At 31.1% G+C, this 22,087-nt stretch overlaps 2 protein-coding genes across 8 annotated transcripts in view; one reads left to right on the plus strand and one right to left on the minus strand.

The window, feature by feature from the left end:
* LOC142318092 (uncharacterized) overlaps positions 1 to 8,383 on the minus strand; it is a 127,522-nt gene extending 119,139 nt beyond the window's left edge. The window contains exons 1-2 of one of the 3 annotated variants that reach the window (XM_075354628.1): positions 8,229 to 8,375; positions 3,399 to 3,641 (exon numbers count right to left, since the gene is read on the minus strand). The gene's annotated coding sequence lies outside the window, so the exon portion shown is untranslated. Of the gene's footprint in view, positions 1 to 1,143; positions 1,264 to 3,398; positions 3,642 to 8,228 lie in introns of those variants that run through there. The other 2 variants (XM_075354622.1, XM_075354638.1) reach the window with 2 other exon arrangements.
* A 346-nt stretch (positions 8,384 to 8,729) lies between these two features.
* Dmtn (transmembrane and coiled-coil domain 2 protein Dmtn) overlaps positions 8,730 to 22,087 on the plus strand; it is a 168,535-nt gene continuing 155,177 nt past the window's right edge. For 2 of the 5 annotated variants that reach the window (XM_075354737.1, XM_075354665.1), the window contains exon 1: positions 8,730 to 8,862. The gene's annotated coding sequence lies outside the window, so the exon portion shown is untranslated. Of the gene's footprint in view, positions 8,899 to 22,087 lie in introns of all 5 variants that reach the window. The other 3 variants (XM_075354684.1, XM_075354670.1, XM_075354677.1) reach the window with 2 other exon arrangements.

The raw sequence follows: 22,087 nt of genomic DNA on the forward strand, positions 1-22,087 counted from the left end.
AAGCATGGCACGTGAATTTTAGGATCTGGTAGTTTCTGCATCTACAAAGGTTACATTAATGACAGTAAATATTTCAGAGCTATTTTTATTGGTTTAAAAAGCATTTGTTACTTTTTATTTTAAGATATTTATATCTTTCATTGGAAATGCTGGAACAAGGGATACCATCTATACCCCTTATTCTAACATACTTAATTTAAGTAAATAAAATACTAAGCAAAATAAGTAAAATTCATTACAGTAATCAACAAGCATCTGTGCTCATGGGACTTCTAATAATTCATGCAGGGAAAACTTTCTGAGAAATTTTGTTGCACATGAAGATGACAGACATTGCCCCTATTTTGTAAAACATCCAATTAATTAAAAACTATGAATATGGGATTTTATAATTTATTTTTTCTAAACCTTCAAAATAACATATAACTGACTGCATTATCCATCAATAATGAGCAGATTTCAACAAAAAATGTAAAAAAGGTTAATCTAGATAGTAGAGAATGTTTCGCTGATTAAATTTGGAATAAGCTTTAATTTATAAACATTTATTTGGTATTTAAAATGAAACATGTTAATTACTTACACAGTTAACATTTAAATTTAAATATTTATTTATCATATCTGAGACAAATATTCCTAATCTAATATTATAGAGATCTGCTAGTCTTGTTGACAATAACTTGGCATCATTATTTCTAGTTAGTGATCAGTCATTAATAGTTTAGGAATTAAGTGAAAACCATTGGGGCCAAGTCAGATTGTGGGTGCTCAACTCTTCCCAGCCAAATTTTTGTACTGTGTTTATGTTATTGCAGAAACGTTTCAAATATTAAATTACTAGAGTATCAAGTATTGACTTATTAGTAACCGACCATAATCAAGAAACAAAAAATTAGTGCCTTACAGCTTACTTTCTATTGTCTAACATAACTACAGCATAATACAATTTCACATAAAGTCAGTAAAAGACGTCAACAAGGCCTAACAGTGACCTAGAAAGTTTGCTGTTATCACTTTCCATGAAATTACAGTTTACATAACTTTTTTAAATTGGTAATTTTATAACATAACCATATTTCATCACCAATAACAATTTTTCACCCTTTCTACTACATAGAATTAGATAATCAAGGTCATTCTTACCTTTTTTCTCATTTTTTTTTCAAACAGAACCTGCAAACCCATTAGGCACAAATAATTCTGCACTCAAAATGTTCTCATGTTCTCACAAACGATTTACGTAGGAGAAACTTGAGATCTGAGAAAATAAGCAACAATAATAATGTACTCTTGACAAAATAGAAATGGATTTTCTGGGGAAGAAACAATTACTGATATGGCTAGTATACCAGATACAAAAACACTGATGTCGCAATGGAAGATGTCTACTTCTACAGGTCACTAACAGATGTCAATAGTGAGGTATCTATTCTTATGAATTTCATTATTAATTTGTTGTTAAAGTTATTTATTTCTAAAAGAGGATCATCCAAAATGATCTTTGTGAACATTCATCTTTCTTTCATTTTCTTAGACTTTATATTTATTTATAATCTCCCCACATTAACTTCCATACTTACATATAATTTTCCTACTGGGAAAAATTTCCTAAAATTTAAAAACAAATCCTACTTTTTTGTATTTTATTTTTTACCAATTTTACTAATACAACAGTAATATTGAATTAATTGGAAAAACTTTATATATTATATGTAAGAATAATTTATGTGAAGATTTGAATTATTTATGTATTATATGTCAGTTATATATGTAAGAATAATTTATGTGAAAATTTGTTTAATATAAAATTAACACTAAAAGCAATGAAAAATTACAACACAAAATGTAAATCTTGACTGTGCAACGAATTGAAAACATGGTAGGGAATTTATAAAGTTAAAAGCCACAAGTTACCACAAAAAATGCATTTAAAAATATTATGTAGAATAAGATAAGCAAACTATTACTGCAAACCATTGTTTTATTGAAACAACTTCACTTCTGAGAAATCAATATATAGATAATCTAACCTACAAACAATAGAATGTAAAAATTTAGAAACCTTATTTTAACATCTTTATTTAGTTTTAAATTTTTCTTGCTTCAAAATTACATAAATATTTTCTATAAAAATTGTAAAAAAGTTGTACACAATACAAACTATTGGAATTACTCAATTAAATAATGTATTTCATTGTTCCTAGTAACTAAGATGCCACATAGATCACACTTTAATTAAAAAATTTAGACAAACACAGAAACTTTAATTGTAATAAAGGTGAGTTGTCAATGTTAGTAATTGTTCCTCTCAAACTGAAAGACATAATAATTTGTAATTTTTTTCAATAAATACCATCAATGAAAAGTTATATATTATCAAATAGTATCTGAAAATGTAGTAAGGAGTATTTAAATCAAATGTTTAACAAGTACCACTATTTACCTTTGTATCCACTATATTTAATTGTTTTTAATATTTTGAAAAAGAATTAATTTAGTTATTAATTTATAAAAATATAAAAAAAACAAAACACCAGTAGAAAATTATAAAATCTGCTATTTATAGTGAGTACCTTCAATTAATAAAATTTCATTTTTACCAAAACATATTTATCAATAGCCAATCTCCATGACAGAGGGTTAGCATCTTGATCTTTCATCTAGAGGTCTCAGGTTAAAATCCTGATCAGGCATGGCATTTTTCATAGTACAAAATTCCATTTTCATATCCCACATAACTCATATCCCTATACATAACTCATATTTTAAAAATATTCCATTTAGTAATCACCAAACACTTTCTTAAGCATGTTATTATTCACTTTTAGTTTTTCAAACATGGCACCGTTTGGTATAATAACTAGTATATATAATTTTAAAAACAGCTAACCAAATTCCAATTTGATTTCCTCAAGTGCTTGCGGCTATTATGTTATCTTCAAGAGGTGTATAATTATGATTAACATATATAAAATTATAATCTTACATAATTAAATTATATAAATATAACAATTGATCATCATTTTGTTAAAACTTATCAAAAGTTAAAGTCTGTATTGTAAGGTAACAATTGAGAAACTATTTCAATACGGACATATAGTCACTTAGACTTAAATCTTTAACTTTGACAAATTTTAACAAAATGATGATCAATATATACAAATAAGCTGTTTTTAAAATTACATATAATACTATTCACTTCACTTTAAAAAAAAAATCACTTTCAAATATATTTTTTACCGATACTTATTGGTTATGCAATACATGACATTTTCAATTTTTATTTGATGCAATTTTTTTTTTATAATTTGCAATTTTGTAATTTAAAAAAAATATAATGATTTTGCTTTACTTGATTTTACTTATAATATAATGACAAGCATGAATGAATTTCATACAATAAGTCCACAAAGGGATCCATGTTTTTGGTTTTACTAGTTGACACCTCTTGAACACAGCAAAGTAAGTGTCAGGATGTTGATTCTACTAGTTGTTTTTTTCTCTATTTTGTAGTATCATATATACACACTAATATTGTGTGCAACTACCAGTTAGGCCTCAAAATTGTACACATGGTTGTTGACCAATTAGTGGTTGTAACAGGCAACTTCCAATTATTATGTTATAGGCACACCAGCTTTCTGAAAAAAATTACAAATACTGGTTTGACAAATCACGTAACTGTTGACATTAATGTTTCAGTAATTCAGATGGGTACTTTTACAACAAATTCTTCTTATTTTCTCTACAGATTGCCCAAAAAGACATTGTTGGAAAAGAACCTGTCCACAACTGATTACATTCATATATACAATTTATCACCTCAACAATTAACAATTTTGTCATAATCCCATTTTTTTTTTTTTTAAATGCTCATTCTACAACCATATACAGGTTTCACGGCAGAATATTAACCAGTCTAGAGTAATTTTAAAACTCATCAATCATATGGTTATCGTAAATTTTTTTGCAAAGGCAGTGTTTTAGGAAAAATATGAACAAGATCACATTGTTTCCACTAGTCGAAAAGCCAAAAATGTTTAATGCCTCTTTATTTTAAACAACTTCCACTATCCTGTGTGGCAGTGTGGTAGAATCTTGGCCTTTCAATTGGTGGTAGGGGGGATTGGGGAAGTTCCAGTTTCAAATCCCAGTCAGGCATTTTTCATGGCTATAAAATTCCATTTTCAAATTCCCACGTACAAGCTCCAAAGCTTCTACGGTGAATTAATTTAAAAAAAAAAAATTGAAGACCTTATGTCACAACAATATAATAGCAAATTACTTTTTTACCTTACAGACATATCCTAAATTTATTTATTATTGATGAAATACATTCCCACAGTTAATACAAATATATTTAATATACGATCTGTAACTCACAAGATTATTTATTATTATCCCAAGGCTGTTGCTACATCTTTATCAGGTGCTGCCCCTGGCGATGGGATATGCTCGCCAACCAGATGGTTGAAAGGTACTGAGGAAATAAAACACCCAGAGTGGGCAAAAACAAATGCTACCTTGTGGTTACAAATTTTTTTTCTTCAAAGGAAAAGGGAAGAAAACCCTGAAAAAATGACCTGATTCCCCAGGTTCAAGGTTAGAGTGATAAATTATTAGAGCTCCCAATTATCTAGAAAACTCAAGATTGCAAAAAAAAAACAAAATCCAGCCTCAGAATAAAGGTGGGACAAATGGAAATACTTCTGGAAACGTCTAAAGAAAAATTTGAGTTTTGGATGATACAATGTTTAGAGCTTGAATACTAAATATACTGAGGTCTTCAGAGAGTAAAAGGAACTGAGGAATGGACATAAGTGCGTTGTCAGACACAAAAAGAGGATGTTGGTAGTGAAGTAATTGAGGATGTTTCACATTTCTACCGTGGTGGTCATAAATCCCAAAGCAAGTGTCAGTGGCCATTCATAAGAAATTAAAAGAATTGTACTAAGGGTTGGATCCCAATCAATGAATGTCTGATCTCTTTGGAAGTAGCACTAAAACAATTTGGCACTGTGACAGTTGCTGTTTATGTGCCAAATAATGACACAGATCCAGTGGTCAAAGAGGATTTTATCGAGAAATTGATGCAAGTGCTGAGTGAGACTGTGAAAGGGAAAGAAATTGTGATGATCGGGGATTTCAATGGAAAAGTGGGGCTTGAAAGGAAAAATAATATTATTGGGCCCCATACAGAAAATTTTACAAATGACAATGGTACACGTTTAATTGAATTGTGCGAGTAACTAACATTCAAAATTCTGAATGGAAATTATCCACAGAGGGAGATACATAAATTAACTTGGAATCAACCAAGAAAGGTTTTTAATCTATAACTAATTATATAGTGGTGAGAAAACTGTTCTAAAATTTCTTGACGTTACGAGTTAAAAGAGGTACTGAGTGAGGATCCAACCTTGTCAAAGTTCTCGCACATGCAACTCTTGGTAGTATATGAAAAAGTCAGGGGAGAGTAGTAGGAAAAAACCACCAAGTAGGGGAAATAAAGTATAATCTAGTAGGCCTAAACTCACATTCGACCAAATATTTATAAAGTTCTGCCTTGCGGAAAAGTTAGAGCGTTCTATCAATAGTGACCCACAAGAGAGGTATGAAAAATTTTTTAAAAATGACTTGGAGAGGCAGCTTTGGAAGCTTTACAAAGAAAAAACTTCTCATCGGGTAGACTTCTAGCAGAGTGGTGGACTGACCATTTGGAAAAAATTGTAGCAGAATATTTATGGTAAATGACTTCTTTCAAGGGATTTGAGGATAGACACACTTATATGCAGAAAAATTATTGTGTCAAAAAAGAAATGAAAAAGGTAAGAAAAGCTCATTGGGAGGAAGTGTGAGGCATGACAGATGGTCAACTAGGAAGTTCAAAATCACAGGGAGCTTGAAGTGCTCTTTAAGACATTAGGCGGAATATAAAAGGACTTAAAAAGGTTTGGCAATTGGGTTCATCAAATGGAAAGGGCATTTTGAGGAACAATGCATGGAAAGTAAGGTAGCTTTTAAAGGCTTTGGTAGTGATTTGGCTGAAAAGTGCAGTCATCACGATCTAATAGTTACAATTGATGATGTACTGAAGGCTATTCAAAAAAGGAAAAATAAAAGGTCAGCTGGTCCAGGAAGCATTCCGATTGAATTTATCAGGAATGCTTCCATGGTGGTGCTGAAGTATTCAATGGATATTTTACAACAACGTCTAAATGGTAAGTAAGTTTCATTGTAATGGAATGAAAGCTACATTAGCACAATCAACAAGAAAGGAGGTAGAAACAAGACTGCTCAAACTACCAAGACATCAGTGTGATAACTTTGATTGGAAGGCTGTATAGGCAAATACTGTTCAGCAAGCTAGAAGAAGCGATCTGCAATGACGAGATTCAAGGTGGGTTTTGCCAAAAGAGATCATGTACGGATAACACATTTGCTACAAAACATTATTTGTCAATCTAAAAAAGGCTTTTGATAATGTCCCTTGGAAAATATTATGGGGATCTCCTGAAGTTCAGAAGGTAAACATTTTGAAAATAAAGGCTATAAAAAATGTATACTGAGAGCTAAAAGGTTGTGTAAAGGAAGATACAAGTTATTCTGATTTCATGAATTTAAGTAAGGAGACAAGGATAGTCTACTCTTTGTCCCCTGTCCATTTTAAAGTTTTTAGAAATTATGTTCTTAAGAGCTGGATAAAGAAATATTTTAACTTGAATCAAGTTGGCGATGGCAGTGTAAGTACTCTCCTGTCTGCTAATGACCAAGTCATGTTGGCCAAAGACTCACATCATGTAGAATAAATGACTCAGAAGTTGATTGAAGGGTATGTCAAGTCAGGGCTTGAAATAAATATCGAGAAAACAAAATACAGGTCATTGAGATGAGGGGAAGGAGATTTGTACAACTCACCTGCTATGGTCATGCATGACAAATAAGGAAAGTAGAATATCTTGGTAAGCCTGGACATGGATTCCAGGTGGATGAAGGAAGAGGGACTGTCCCAGGCGAGAATGTTTGAATGGAATTGTGGAGGTTATGGATAGGAGAGGCCTAGTGGACAATGATGCAACTGATAGAGACAAATGGTGTTTCAAGGTTGCAGTAAATAGCTTTGTACTATATAAACGCAGTTAATAAACAATAATACTATTTTTTAAATTATTATTATACAGAATAACATAAAAATTTGATTAAAAAAAGTCGACTTATACAATAAAAAGAATTAAAAATTTAGTTGATATGAAAACAGACAATATGTTTCTGTATCAAATGATAATTAAACCTACTGTGGTACAACATGAAAAGGAACATAATAGACAGCTTTTACAATCCAGACTCAAATGTCAGTCTGACAATAAGCAAATCACAAGATAATTTAAAATTTTTCAAGGCGTTTGGAATTCTTTTATTTACTACAAAGTTATATGTAGCAGAAGCTCGGCTAAGTTTGATTTGTCAACCTGCCAAACAAAATCTCAAGCACTACAATAAAGTGATCTGGTGATTAAAGAGCATTTTCTGAAATGTTATGATCCCTGCTTCATGTCATAAAAGGTAACAAAAACGGAACAAAAGTTAACATTTTTAAAACTAACTTCATAGAATTAGGCGGGAAGGCTCAGTAGAAATGACTGATACTACAAATTTTAAGGCAAAGAAGAGATAATCTATTTTAAAACATGGAAGTATACTGGTAACAGTTAGATAACTGAATGGAGCACATTTAACAAGGATGCAAAGCAAATAAAGAATTTTAGTTTGTACTAATATGTAGATTATAAAAATTAAATTGTGAAAATAGGGTTAAATCAAAGAAAATTATCATTCAAATTTAACGTAACAAATCATTTGATGAAAGGATGAAGTAGTGGAAGAAGAGTTACAAAAAAAGGATATCATGCCGAAATTTTACAAGAACTAATCTATCAACCTACAAACCGATTTAATTTACTTGAAAATTATGTACGTGCTAAACATTTTAAGAAACTTATATATTCGTATAGTCACATTTTCTTACAAAGTACAGCAAGTTTTTTTTTTTAAGAAAACAGAAAAGCATAACAAGAACAAATAACACATAACTCAACCCCTTAACAAAACAAAAAAACTACTACTAACCCAAGCACGACACGTTTTATTTTAAAACACACTGAAACCTCAGCTTATAAACTTACATTACACACAAAATAAAAATGTTTCCATCAGGATTTATTACTTACGTTTTCCTTAAATTATATCTACAAAACGCAAAAGAGCTGATTTCCCAGCAAATCCTTGGCTCCACATACCCAACCACAACATTTCATCAAGCTTTCCTAAGCCCGTAAATTTCAACAATCCTATTCCTAACCTCTAACACTATGAAAACAAAACAGTAATACCAATGTTTCACATATTTCCACATTTAATTACTCTTTCTAAGAAAAATTTCTTAAATTAAAAATTACAGTCGTTTGTTTACAATTTTAAAAATGTGCATTGTAAAAAAAATGTTAAGAGTTCTTTAAAATTCTGTCTACAAACAGAATAACTGAAGATATTAAATAAAATATTGGTTGTGATACACTAATATACAATTTTATTTAATAATCAGATAGCAATTTTAACATTTCCTGTCTTTTTCTTTCAATTTATTTAGATGGTTAAGTATTATATTTTTCAAATCATAATTTTTAAGGGTCAACTCCGCTATGTTTAAACTACTACTGAAGAAGAAGTAGTGCAAGTGTTGCTACTGAGTCAGGATGTCACTCAGTGTTATTGTTAGTAGCTTTCGGGCGTAATTTGTTAAGTGATTAAATTACATTATGCTTTAGAATACTTTGAATTTGTAATTTAAGTAACAGTTCTTGTGTGAGTACACAGATGTGAAGTCGTTTTATATTCTAAGTACATATTTTACTTTATTATTGGATTACAGTAGTTAGTGTTAATTAATGGTTATTATTTTTGTGATTTATTTATATGGAACTATCTGATTTATTGGAAATATTTTTTACAAAAATGCAATTTTAATATATCCTTATTAATTTATCTGGTTAATTAATACGAATTTGACCAAATTAAACTAACATCCCGTTACAAGCGGTTCCGTCATTAGGTACTATTAAAGTTCTTATAAATGAAATATAAAAACTGTTGTTTTTTTTTCTCTTTTTACCAGTAGATTTGAATATTTTATTAGGACGTTATAATTGTTTTATTTTTTCACAATGTTTAGCTGTGAGTTTTGATAATTAATTATTTTTTATTGTTGAATATCCATTTATTCTGACTGTTCAAAGTTTATACTGTTTTTTGTTTATATTGAATTAGGCAGTTTTTTTTTGTTTCCTACGCATCGGCTGCGTTTGAAAAACATTTAACTTGTTTTTCTGTAGTTAATTTTTAACTTATTTCAATCTGTATGTTTTGTGACAAAATTTCATTTACCTTTAATTTCCATTGTTATTACTAACTCGGCTATTTATTATCCCGAAATTTTATCAGTTAATTTATTTTCATTACCATCTATATTGGATTATTGATTTAAAAATAACATATAGTTAATAACTCTTTAGGTTGCCTAATTAAGAGTAATGATTACTTTCAGTATAAAACAGTATTTGACTGACTACAAAACACTTTTACTCTTGGAATACTGACAACCCACTTTGTAATATATTTGATTTAAAAACCATAGTTATTTAACTTTGTACATGTAGATATCAATTTCAAACATCTAATGGTTTGAATTTTGAAAAATCATTAACTAATTGATACTGTTTTGCTTATAAATATGTTTCAATGATCTTGTTTGAGTTAGTATTTAATTTAAGTCTTCTCTTTTTTTTAATTTTTCAGAAGTTTAATAGGGATTTGTTTATTCTTTCAGAATTCATTGAAATAATTAGGACATTAATCCAAGTAACTAGTTTTGCCTTAACCGATTCTCTTAGAATTTTTTTTTTTTTTAATCGAAATATATTTTTTTTCCTCATTTTTATTGTTTACTTTTCACTGTTAACATTAGTGAGCTAAAACACACCAAACAATGATTTGATGCTGCTATTATACATACTTTTAAATAGTTGAACACATGGTGTATGTGTATGTTTCTCAGTCTATATGTTAGTTTTACATATAAGGAGGTTTGTAATGAAACTATAGTTGTATTTGAATTTTTTCTAAGAGTTCCCTTTCTACTTATTGCAGTTATTAAAGTTAGCATTTAGGTCTAACCATTTTAGTAGTATTTTTTATGTAGTAATTTCTTCATCTGATTGTTTATTACCTGCAATTGCACGAACAATGAGAAAATGATGCTCCTTTGTTCCAAAAAATGTTATCTTCTCACTTAATTCTATAGTGCCTGCCTATACTTTATAAACATTTACTGTTGAATTACTAATTTTTCTTGATGTATTTTATCATTATATTTTTAATTTTATTCTCTTTTGTTCAGCCATTATTAATGTTATTCATTACAAATCGGTGAACTGTTTTATGATTTTGCATTACAACATATAATTTTAATTTTTCTTTCTCTTCGGTTACAGTAAAATATAAAAAGAACTGATGGGATACAATTAAATTTCATTTTTATCATTACCAATGATGTAATATGATCTTACAGTAATTAATTTGTTGGGGTTTTTTACTTAATAATGTATATTCATCAAAATTTCAAAGAAGAAACCTTGAGAGAGAAAAAAAATATTTATTTTAAATTTTATTTTATATTTCATTAGTTATGTTTATGTGAGTGTAAACTGAATGTATAATTAAAAGTGATGTAGAGGTAGTGACTTAATATTTAATAATTCCTCTTTTCTTCTGTACTGATTTTGCAATAAGTGTTGTATCAGTCAATTTTTTTCTGTATTTTTGAACATATTTTTCTCATTTCATCCTAGCTTTCTTCCCTTTCACATTCTTTCTTTATATTGATGCTTCTTCATTCTTTATTCACTTCCAGAAACTGCTTTATTTTACCTTTCTTATTTGCCCTATATGCATCGCCTCACTGTTGACATTGTTCTGCTAAAGATGCACCAGTATCATTTGTTATTTATATCATTTCAATTGTTTTTCTCAACTCTTCCTAAAAGAAAAGTTACCTTAACCGATTAGGTTATATTCAAATGTTAAAAACTTCAACTGTGCAATTAAAAAAATTGCTAATTCTCTCATTATGTTATGATATATCTGTACAGATATATTGTAACATGTGTAGTGAGCTTAAAAGAAGCTTTTTTATGACCCAATTCTTTCATCAAAAGGGACCCAGCTTTTGACTTTATGTTAAGAAAACCTACCAATAGTATATTTGATTTGTGTTATATTTGATCATTAATATGTTTTTTGTAAGTTAATATCTGTGTTTGTTTTGGATTTTTATGTCTTAAAAGAATTGGTGGGTAGCTATTATTTTATTGCTTTCAGTTCTTAGTGTGTCCAGTTAGCTGAAATACTCGCTGTTAGGATGAGAATGGATGTGTGGAGAACTCTGTGATGGAGCTGCAGTATGGGAGGGTGTAGGCATTGACCTTGCTCCCTAAGCAAAGAGAGATAGGATATGTTTTCATCAGATGCTTATCAAATTTGTGAATGTGTTTCTTGATTTTCATGTCAATCAAGAGAACTTTGAATAAATTTAATTGCCGGAGGGTCATTCCATGTCAAATTAACCATACTATCTCGCCCACCATCTCAGATTTAAATGAAACTTAGCTTGTTTGTTCTACCTATAGAGGTAAGTAACCGCACCAAATTTCAGCAATCTATTTCATTTCATTATCATGTTATGGCCATTCAAAGTTTTGAGGTTTTTCACGTTTTGCTAGTCTGATGTCGCAAGACAAAAAGCATCTGTAAATATAAAATAATTTGTCATTTGTTTATTTTCCATCCAATCATTGTGAAATTTTCAAGTTTTACTCTCTAAACTATCGGGATTCTAGAGAAAAATATAGCATTCTTCTAAGTTTAATGATTTTGGCCAAAAATACTTATATTTGCATCTCTAAGAATTTTAAAAACGAAAATGTGGTTTAGTGTTAAACTCAATATCTCAAGAAGGGAAAGGGATAATCACAAAACTTTTTTTTCTAAGAAATACTTATGAAGTGGACTATAATATAAATAAATAAAATTTTGGGGGTTTTGATTCATTTCTATAATTTTTTTTTTAAACTAAATATAAACATTTTTAGTCTTTGATCAAAGCATTGTAGGGCTCCCCTTGATTGTTGATTTGTATCCCACAGGAAGTATGTAGTCCCTGCATTATGAACTTAAGTCTGAAAACTTATCAGATTTATTTCACTTAGTATTTCACTGTATATGGGTCCATTTTCAGCCTAAAGCACTAGAAGATTTTTGACATTACTTTTGAATAGAATTCATGCATTCCATTGAGAACTGGTATGTTCTTCCAGTTGAGAGACTCAACAACTGCAAAAGATATGAGGAATTGGCACTGGTCAGGTATCATCGTCAGTAAAATAACGGTGGTGGTACTACAGGATGTAAGAACTTAACTGTAACCTCACCTTCTTCTTTGCTCACATAAGTTATCATTCCTAAGTACCAGAGATTGTCATACATGCAAGCAGTATAATGAGAAGGATACAGGTCTTCTTTTTTCACATTTAATGTCACTTCTTTTCTTAAGTTGTAAATGGGGCTGGGCTTCTCATCACTGCTGATCCTTCTTGCTTCGAAAGTCCCAGAACAATCTTTTGGCTTAAAATTATAAAAACATTTTGTTCCTGGAAGTGTTTTTAGGTCTTCAAAGCATTCTTCAAGCTTAGAATGGATCAGATTTACAGAATCTTTGGAAATGAAATGATAGTTAACTTTTGTGATGTTTAATTTACAAAATTGAAAGAAGTCATCTGGAGTTAATATTTGATTCTGAAAAGGCCTTTGGAGACTCTTTTCGTCCCAGTCATTTTGCAGTACCACCAGTCCCATCACATTTTATTTCTCTGTGGCTTGTAGCAGAGAATGATCACTGAGATTATAACATGAAATCATATTTATGCAGATAAAGGTTCATTAAATTAAACTTATTCTTGTATTATGTTCCACAACCATCATTATAATAGTGAATTTCTGTAATGTTGGGAAAGTTTTCCTTGATAAATTCTGATATCTTTTTTTTTAATTTTATTTTGTACATACAAATATCATGTATCAAGCCATCTGATATGATGCAGTGTGAAGAAACTATGTTTTTCACAACACAACTTCTTAAGATTATAATAACAGGATGTATTGTAGAAGAGTCCGAAGTCCAGTGGTACCCCTGTGCCTGATCCTGGATAATAAAAGATTTATTGTCTCTAAACTCCATTGAAATAACAGCAGCATTTAAAGCAGAGGAATCTTTGAGGCTGTTAAAAAATTTTGATTGGCACTTTGCAGTGTATGAGTGTGGGCTAGCTTTTCTAGTTTGGTAGTGAGTTCATAATAAATTCATCAACTTCTGCAGTACAAGTGACCATTTGTGTCCTGTCTGCTGAAATCCATTGTTTATATTCATTTCTGCCCTCTTCATCACAGTCATCAAACGTTTTGTTTGTAAAAAGTATGTTTAATTATCTTTTGAGGGGCAGATGTCACATTGTCTGCGCTTGCATTCTTGATTAGGGTTTTCACATAGTAGCAGATTTATGAGCTCTTTATATCCTTCTTCAAGTTGTGCTGCATGAATGAGTAGTATGACATTCTGGTGAATGGTGCAGTCGCAAACAGAGTGGGTTCTGCTGGCACTTAGCAAAACACACCATTTGGGTGAAGTGGTGGAGAATTTTGATAAACCTACTTTGACTTCAGGATACTACCATTTAAAGTTCTAGTATATTTCATTTAGATTGCTCAGAATGAACCATTTCTTATATTGGTTTTTCCCTAAACTTACAACATCTTTCATGTTGGATAAAACCCTTTGCTGTTCGATCACTTTGATAAAAATGTACAACTAACTCGATGATCTCAGGCTGTAGTTTCTTCCCTCTTTTTGGTTCAGGTTCAACAAGAAAACCTTTTTCTTTGAGCAGACTTTAGGCTTGTTGAACAGAGTAATCTGAAACTTGAAAACTATGATTAGTTTTTTCTCAATCAGTTCAGAGGTGCTGGGATTGTTATTAGCTGAACTTTCTTCTTTGATGTCAGTTAGGGTAGTATTTTTTTTTTTTATGTTTTCTACTTGCAAGTCCAATCAATCAGCAGCTTTTTGTTCCATTATTGTTTTTTTCTTATTTGGTTGCTTCTTGTGGTACTTTGACATCAAGAAAATTTTCAATTTTCTTTTTCACATTTTGTTGTAATTTTTTTAGTTTCTGTTGTGCATACCTTATTGTACATCTCTTATCAAGTGCATGTAACTTTAAAGGTGATCACCCCACATCTGTTAAAGAAGCATTTAAAGAATCAATAGCCTCTTCTTTCTGTAACTCATTAAACTTCAACATCATTGTCATCATTTAGCTGTAAGTCTTCTTCATTGCTACCATGATTAGCTGGAATTATAAATAACATTTTATGACAACAGGAACATAATTTTTCTCCTGGTTTTATTTTAGCCATTATTTTTTTAGTGGAAAAATATTTTGTGATTATCCCTTTCCCTTCATGAGATATTAAGTTTAATGGTAAACAATGTTTTCATTTTTCAAAATCTTAGAGGTGCAAAAATCAGATTTTTTTCTGCCCCCCATTTATTATATATATTTTTCTCTAGAATCCCCATAGTTTAGAGAGCAAAACTTGAAAATTTGACAACAATTGGATGAAAAATAAACAAATGACAAATTATTATACAGTTACAGACGCATTTTGTCTTGCGACATCCTACTAAAAAAACGTGAAAAACCTGAAAACTTTGAATGACATAATATGATAACTAAATGAGATAGAGATTTGAAATTTGGTGTGGTTGCTTACCTCTGTACGTAAAACAAATAAGCTAAGTTTCATCAAAATATGCAGTTGTGGGTGAAAAAATTGTTTTTTTTTGTGGTTGGAATGACCTAGTACAAAATTGTCATTGTTGCAATCAACACTTGTTCTGTTGGTATCAGGATAGTATTTTTGGTATTTAAACACTCAATCAAGTAATGGCCTGAGTGCATAGTCTAATTGAAGTTAGATCTAGGAAAAGGTTTTGTATGAAACCTTCAGTGTTAGAAGATGGTGGGGGGTTGAGCTTCCACAAATCTGTTTATTTCACAGTTTAGGGCTGTAACTTATGGTAGGTAGATGCCGTTGTAAGAGGTCATACGAAGGTGATTGTAAGTTGTGTAAATTCACTGTCAGAAATGTCTGCTAAGGCATTTGCATTGGAGGCATCCAGACAGATGCCAAACTGATGACAGCATTGTATCAAGTTTAGAGGGTATAAACGATGACCTCCAAAAAGCCCATCAGGGCAAGGAATGGAATGGATGGTTTGGTGTCTACCAGGCTCGTTTGGTAATTACCAGTTAGGATTGATGTTTTTGTACAGAAGCATAATCTTATCATATTGGTGCCAGTGTAATATTTTGGCTGCATGTTTCGCATAGTGTAATACTAATATTGGTACTGTAAAAAATATCTCTTCCAGGAATCTAGAAGAGGGTTAACCTATTCTAAAATTTGGTTGATAGTGTCTATTAAATAGTTTTGTCTTGTACTGTTTTTTTTGTGGTTTCAGTTGTTTCTTTTTCATATAGTTTCTTATACAGGTATGTTAATTGCACCAAAGGATCAAAGTATACTATTAATGAAATGTCAATATGTTTTGTTTTCTTTATTCACACATGTTACAGTATACCTTAATGTATGTACCAACATGATTAGAGCAATCATATATTCAGTTATTTCTACAGTTTTGTTTTATAGCTACGGCCTCAAACAGATTAGTTGTGTTATTAATCAACTTGGGTTTGCTTACGTTGAATTGAAGATGTTCTTTGTGTTTTTACCTTTAAACTTTCTAGAAATTTGTAGTTAAGTACCAAAATTTTGATTTTATAAATTTTTCCTGTTTCCACCCTATCTTCTATTCTCTTTTCCTGTTTAGCCTCCGGTAACTACCGTTTAGATAATACTTCAGAGGATTAATGAGGATGATATGTATGAGTGTGAATGAAGTGTAGTCTTGTACATTCTCAGTTCGACCATACCTGAGATGTGTGGTAAATTGAAACCCAACCACCAAAGAACACCGGTATCCACGATCTAGTATTCAAGTCCGTGTAAAAATTGCTGGCTTTACTAGGACTTGAATGCTGGAACTCTCGACTTCCAAATCAGCTGATTTGGGAAGACGCGTTCACCACTAGACCAACAGGAACCCACCGGGTTCCTGTTTCCACCCTAACTTCAATCATTTTTACCTTTTTCAGTGATTGTTTTTAATATTTTATTGTACATTCTGTCAGCAGCTGGATGTATCTCTGTTTCTTCTACTTACTAGTAGTAAGAGTAGAAACAAAACTGAGAATAAATATATATATATATATAGTATCCCATGGAGAAACTATCAAGACATGTTCTACTGGTGAAGATACCTTACTGGGGCTGCTTCCTAATTTGTTGAAAAGTGGCTTTGGTGAGGGTGCTCTTAAAACCAGGAAAGGATCCTAGTGAGGTCTGTAGTTATCGACCCATTAGCCTCTTGCCGGTAATTGACAAGTTGCTTGAAAGGCTGGATGTGGAACGGCTCTGGGAAAGCATTAAGATGAACTGTTTTCTGAATCAAGGCCAGTATGGCTTCACGAAAGGGGTTGGCACCGAGGATGGCATCTTAAATGCTCTTGCCAAAGTGGAAAGTGCCGACTGTAAATATATTTTTGCAATTTTTGTAGACATAGAGGCAGCATTTCCTTCCTTGTTTTGGAGTTTTGTCCTCTATGAGTTGGAATGTTGCAATATACCCAGAGCCCTGCAGGCTGTAGTACGTAACTGTTTGTCTAATCGTACAGCTCTGTTTAAAGATTCATACCTAGCTGTGGAAAAATCCGTCACCAGGGGAAGCCCGCAGGGTTCCGTTCTCAGTCCCCTGCTATGGAACCTGGGATTGACATTTCCAGAAGTAATGCCCACGCATTCGCCAATGACAAAGGCCGGGAGGGTGAGGTATTTGGGATGCGGTTTCGGGCCAGGCCAGTACCAGAATGGAACTGTGATCTCAATGCACTGGATCTAAATTTCGTTCAGTTGCCCATCTCCTGCCTGCAGAAGAGGCTACAGAGCTTTGCAATGGAATCATGGCAGCTGGAATTGGACACCATGACTAAAGGAAGATCCCTGTACAAGTATATATGAGATCTGGGGGGGTGGTATGCCTCAAGTTTGTTTTTAAGGGCAACGGGAGCCCAGGTGCTCACCAACCATGTTAATTTGAAGGTTTCTCCTGGCAGCTGATGTGCTGTGTGTCTGCAGGGAGCTACAGTCAAATGATCACCTGATGTTTGACTGCCCTGCTCTTGGGGGGGCCAGAAACCAGGTCACCCTGGAAGTTAGAGATCAAGGAGAAAATTGGCCACTCACAAGTGGCGTGAGCCGCATTGTCAGACCGTGTGGGAGTTCCTTGATGCGGTTGCTATGTTCGACTGATGACATCAGTAGTTTCCTTAGGGGGAAAGACTGTTACCGCACTGCTGTGGGAAGCTAACCTAGAGATATATGGCCGATCAACAGCCATTTAAGGCTCCAAATGCTTTAATATGGTCGACAGGTACTTGCTGGCATTCAGCAACCTAGGCATGGCAGCGAATTGCTGTCTAGACGAATTAAATTTTAAATTACGGATGCCATATATATTTTTAGTAGTTGATGGGGTGCGCCTCCCCATTTTAGTAAATATATCACAAGTGAGTGGTTGGGACACGTAAGCTGGTGGTGTATGGCACCGTGCTTAGTCCGCTCACACTGTTAGTTAAGCTCTAGGAGCTATTTAGGACACTGGTCGCTAAACTATTTTGAAGCTCAGTAGTCATATGTGGCACAGATATTCGGTCTTATACTTTAGGGCAACCGAATGTTTTTTTTACTTTAGGGCGGTGGTGGGAGAAATGCCAAGCAAACCAAAAACTACCTGAACAGTTACAAGTGTATCCAGGCAGGTTGTTTGTTTTTGTGAATTCCAATTATATCGACTTAAAATATATATTTAATCCAGTCACATGTGCAGTTAAAATATAGCTAAGTTCTCTCATTATACGTTCTGTTATACCTATACAGCAGATGTATTGTAACATGTGTTGCAGACATAACAGATTTTTTTATGACCTAATCATTCATCTATTTAGCAAACCATTTATGTAGAGCTTCACTGTAGTCAAACAAGTGTATTTTTTGTAGATCTGAGTTGTCCTCTCACCTAATGATTGAAGGTGATATATGATGCATTTGTTTGTTTTTCTTGTTAACTGTTTTAAATTAGTTTGATATTTTTGTACAGTCAGGTTTTAATTCAGTTATGTTAACTTTGCTATGTAGAATTATAGGGTTTCATTATCATAAGCTATGTGTTAGATTATGATTGATAACGTTTTGTTCTAGTATTTGATGATTTTTTAATAGATTATTCTTTTGAGGTTGTGTACGTTATTGATTGCCAAATATAAATTTGCCGTTATAGTGTATATAGTTTAGCGTAATGCAGTACCACATAGAATTGTTTTCTATATTCTGTTTCCAGTGCTAAGGACAATATTTATGTTTATTCTTCAGGATAGTAAATATTATGTTAAGGCTTTTGTTTAACTACTTAAATATTTGTTTTTTAAATTCTAATCTTTAATTAATTGTATACAGGATGATGTGTGAGCAAGGGTTTCTTGTTATTATTATTATTATTATTGCTACTCGTAAGATATTTTTTTTTTTTAATATAATATTTAGATTTTTGGGGTTTTTCAAATATATGTATCTATGTTTTGCTTAATCATAACAGTAAGAAAAATCTCACTGCATATCCATTATTAAAGAAGTATAATTAACTCACAACATTTATAAAAAATGTTTAATACCTTTCAAAAAGTTACTAAATTATGCTGTTTTTTTTAAAATACATACCAATTGTATTTCTTTGTGTATTCTTCTATTCACCTCACTTATATAGAACTATACTGGCCCTCTTGGACCTGTTCCATTTCCTATCCCATTACAAATAACATTCAAATTTTCTTTCTCAGTTTTTCCAACATCCATTAATTACATCCTTTGACATTTAATGCCGTGCCTTCTTTCAGCTGTCATTGTAATCTGGTATGACCCTGTTAGCTTTTGCTTGCTTTTCTGAATAGGCGTACAAAAAGTAATGTACACAAACTGACTCACTGTTTGTTTACCATTTTTATTCCATAGCACTCTGGTATCACATTATTAAACTTTACTATTCTTGCCTACTTAAAATGAACTGTTCAAATGACCAGAATTATTGTATTTGGCACATGTTTACTCTTGCACAGAGATTTCCACATCCCTTTTTGGCAATAAGTCAAAGGCTGCTTTTAAATCTAAAAATGTAAGGCATAGACATTTACCTTGTCTATACATTTGCCTGTTACCTTTTTTAGACCTGAAGTTTGATCTTGGGTTTTTCCCAGTCTATAAATGTACTTGCTTTATGATCCGTTAATTTCTTTCTTGAGTAACTCCATTACCCATATCTCACCCTAATAACTTGCAAAATTCTTAAGCAGCTCATTCTATATATAATTTGTATGCTGTCACATAAGACTTTCTATTACCAATTTTCTATGCCTTTTGTAATTTCTCTTATTAGTAGGTCAATTTTTATTCTATTAAAATTCAGTTGTTTGTTCACAATTCTGCTCCCACGAAAATATAAAGGATTAATTTTGTCATTCCATTATCATATTTTGCTTGTCTGTTACATAAGTAAAAACAGCCTGGTCTGCTTTATTTGGTTCTATAAATTGAGTGCCACATGTGGGATCAGTACAAGTTGTACTCCCCTTTTTGCTTGTCTGTCTACATTCACTCATGTCAGTTTTCGTAATTCCCACACTTCAATTTCATTTTTTTTTTCGTTCATTGATTCCATTATATGTTTTCTATACTTTTGCATTTCTTTGTGAGCTCTACTTTTCTTAACATTTGTTGTACTAAAAGAATGATATAAAATTGCATGTTTTAAATCTTAATTGTGAGTTTCTTTTTTAGTAGTTATTTATTCATTAGTCCATTCTAAGACCTCATAATTTCTCTCTTTAATATTAATTCATGTTTTTCAGCTCAAACATTAAGAAATAACTGACTAATTGAGATATGAAAAAATTTCTATTTCAATTTAAATCAGTTATCGTTAGTAAAAAAAAAAGAAAAAATGTATGCTTTTTACAACTGATTTAACTAAAAAAATATTTTTGAGTCTAAAAATAATAAGATTCTCTTAATGGACAGATTTGGAATTTGGGTGGGTTACAATTTTATCATACGAATTATTGTTTGTTGTAAAAATAAAGTAGTATTGTTCTGAAAGGACTTGTCAACTTTTAAAAAAGTTAAGGTTTTAATTTTACACCCATTTTCCAATTTTTTGGGGGTTTAAATAATTTTTAGGCCAAGTTCTTTAATTTCTATTATTTAAAATTCAATGTTCTTATTTTCAAAAGAGAATAGTAGTGTGAGAATGGAAAATAAATTTGTCAAGTGAATATAGACAAACAAGGGAAAGAGGGAGTATAACTAGTGGAGATCCCTGTTGGTGCTGTCTTAATGTTAGGGAATCACTATTTAGTATATTGTAAAATACTATATTTAATCTATGTTGCACTTGTTCTGCATAAGTATGTTATCTTTGTATATTATATATGTAAACTTTGCTTGTAGTAGTTAATCCTTATTGTACCTTTTTTCTATATTGTTACATGTATCATGAGCTGAAAAGCATAAATTTGATTGTGTGATTTGTAGTGCTTTTAAATTCCTTTTAGCTGCATGAGATTATCTGTTTTAGTGAGTTTCATTTAGTGCTGTACTATATTAGTCAAATTTAATTTCTCTTGGGTTACTTTGTCAGTATAGTTTTTATTATTTGTTTTACCTTTTATATTTTTAAAACCAATCCAGTATCCTTTCCAGAAAATGTTGACAAATTTATGATGGTTGGTCTAGATTATTTATCACCAGATATGTTTCTTTGAATAGTGTTTTGTCTGTTAGTGTGGGTTTGTATTGTGTGCCAGGTATTTTATTGCATTTAGTTCGTTAATGTTTTCACTGAAGAACCAAACAGGGATGTCTTTAATTTAGTGTGATTCTGTATTTTTAGGGTTTTGCTGTTACACGTAGGTATGATTTAAGCCACTTTTCCAGATATCCTGATAAAATGGATGTCTGACACCAGTTTTATTTATTTAATATTAATATACACTTCTCTGTCATTGTATATTTCATTTGTGTATATTTAAAATTAAAAATAATTAAGAATTTTTTTTATTTTAAATATCTAAACATGAGGAGGACTCTTTAAATATGTATTACTGATTTATTTATTCATTGTTGAATCTATATATTAATTTTATGAAAGTAAACTTTTTCTGCTGAAAAGATAGTTTTTTATTTTGTTTCAGTCAGCATTATATATAAAAATCTAATTTTCAAATTTTGGATAAATTTATTCTAATGTATACTTAGAAATGTATTTTATTGAGAAAAAATGAATGAAATTGTAGGTTTATATATATATATATAAAATGTAAATAAACTGTCGTATTTACTTAAAAAGACAAAACTTTTATTTTATTCTTGAGTAATATTGGTAACTTTGATTTTCTAAGGTGTCTGTAGACTTTTATTTAAAACAAAACACTGATGCCATTTTATTGTTACATAAAACAAGTAATTGTTTGTGCTTTATGAAATCTCTTATGAATTCTTTTGTATTTGTTTTAATGTGATTTTAGTCTTTTACAGTACGTAATCTACAGAAGATATCTACATCATCTTTTGTTTTTTTTTTATAACCTTCACATATTTATTTCATTTCCTGTGTAGGACTTATCTGTAAAGAGCAAATGGTGATTTTAGATTATTGGTAATTTAATATATATTTCTTTAGTGCATTGTTTTG

This window comes from Lycorma delicatula, chromosome 1, assembly GCF_047948215.1.
Source record: "Lycorma delicatula isolate Av1 chromosome 1, ASM4794821v1, whole genome shotgun sequence".
Taxonomy (NCBI): Eukaryota; Metazoa; Arthropoda; class Insecta; order Hemiptera; family Fulgoridae; genus Lycorma; species Lycorma delicatula.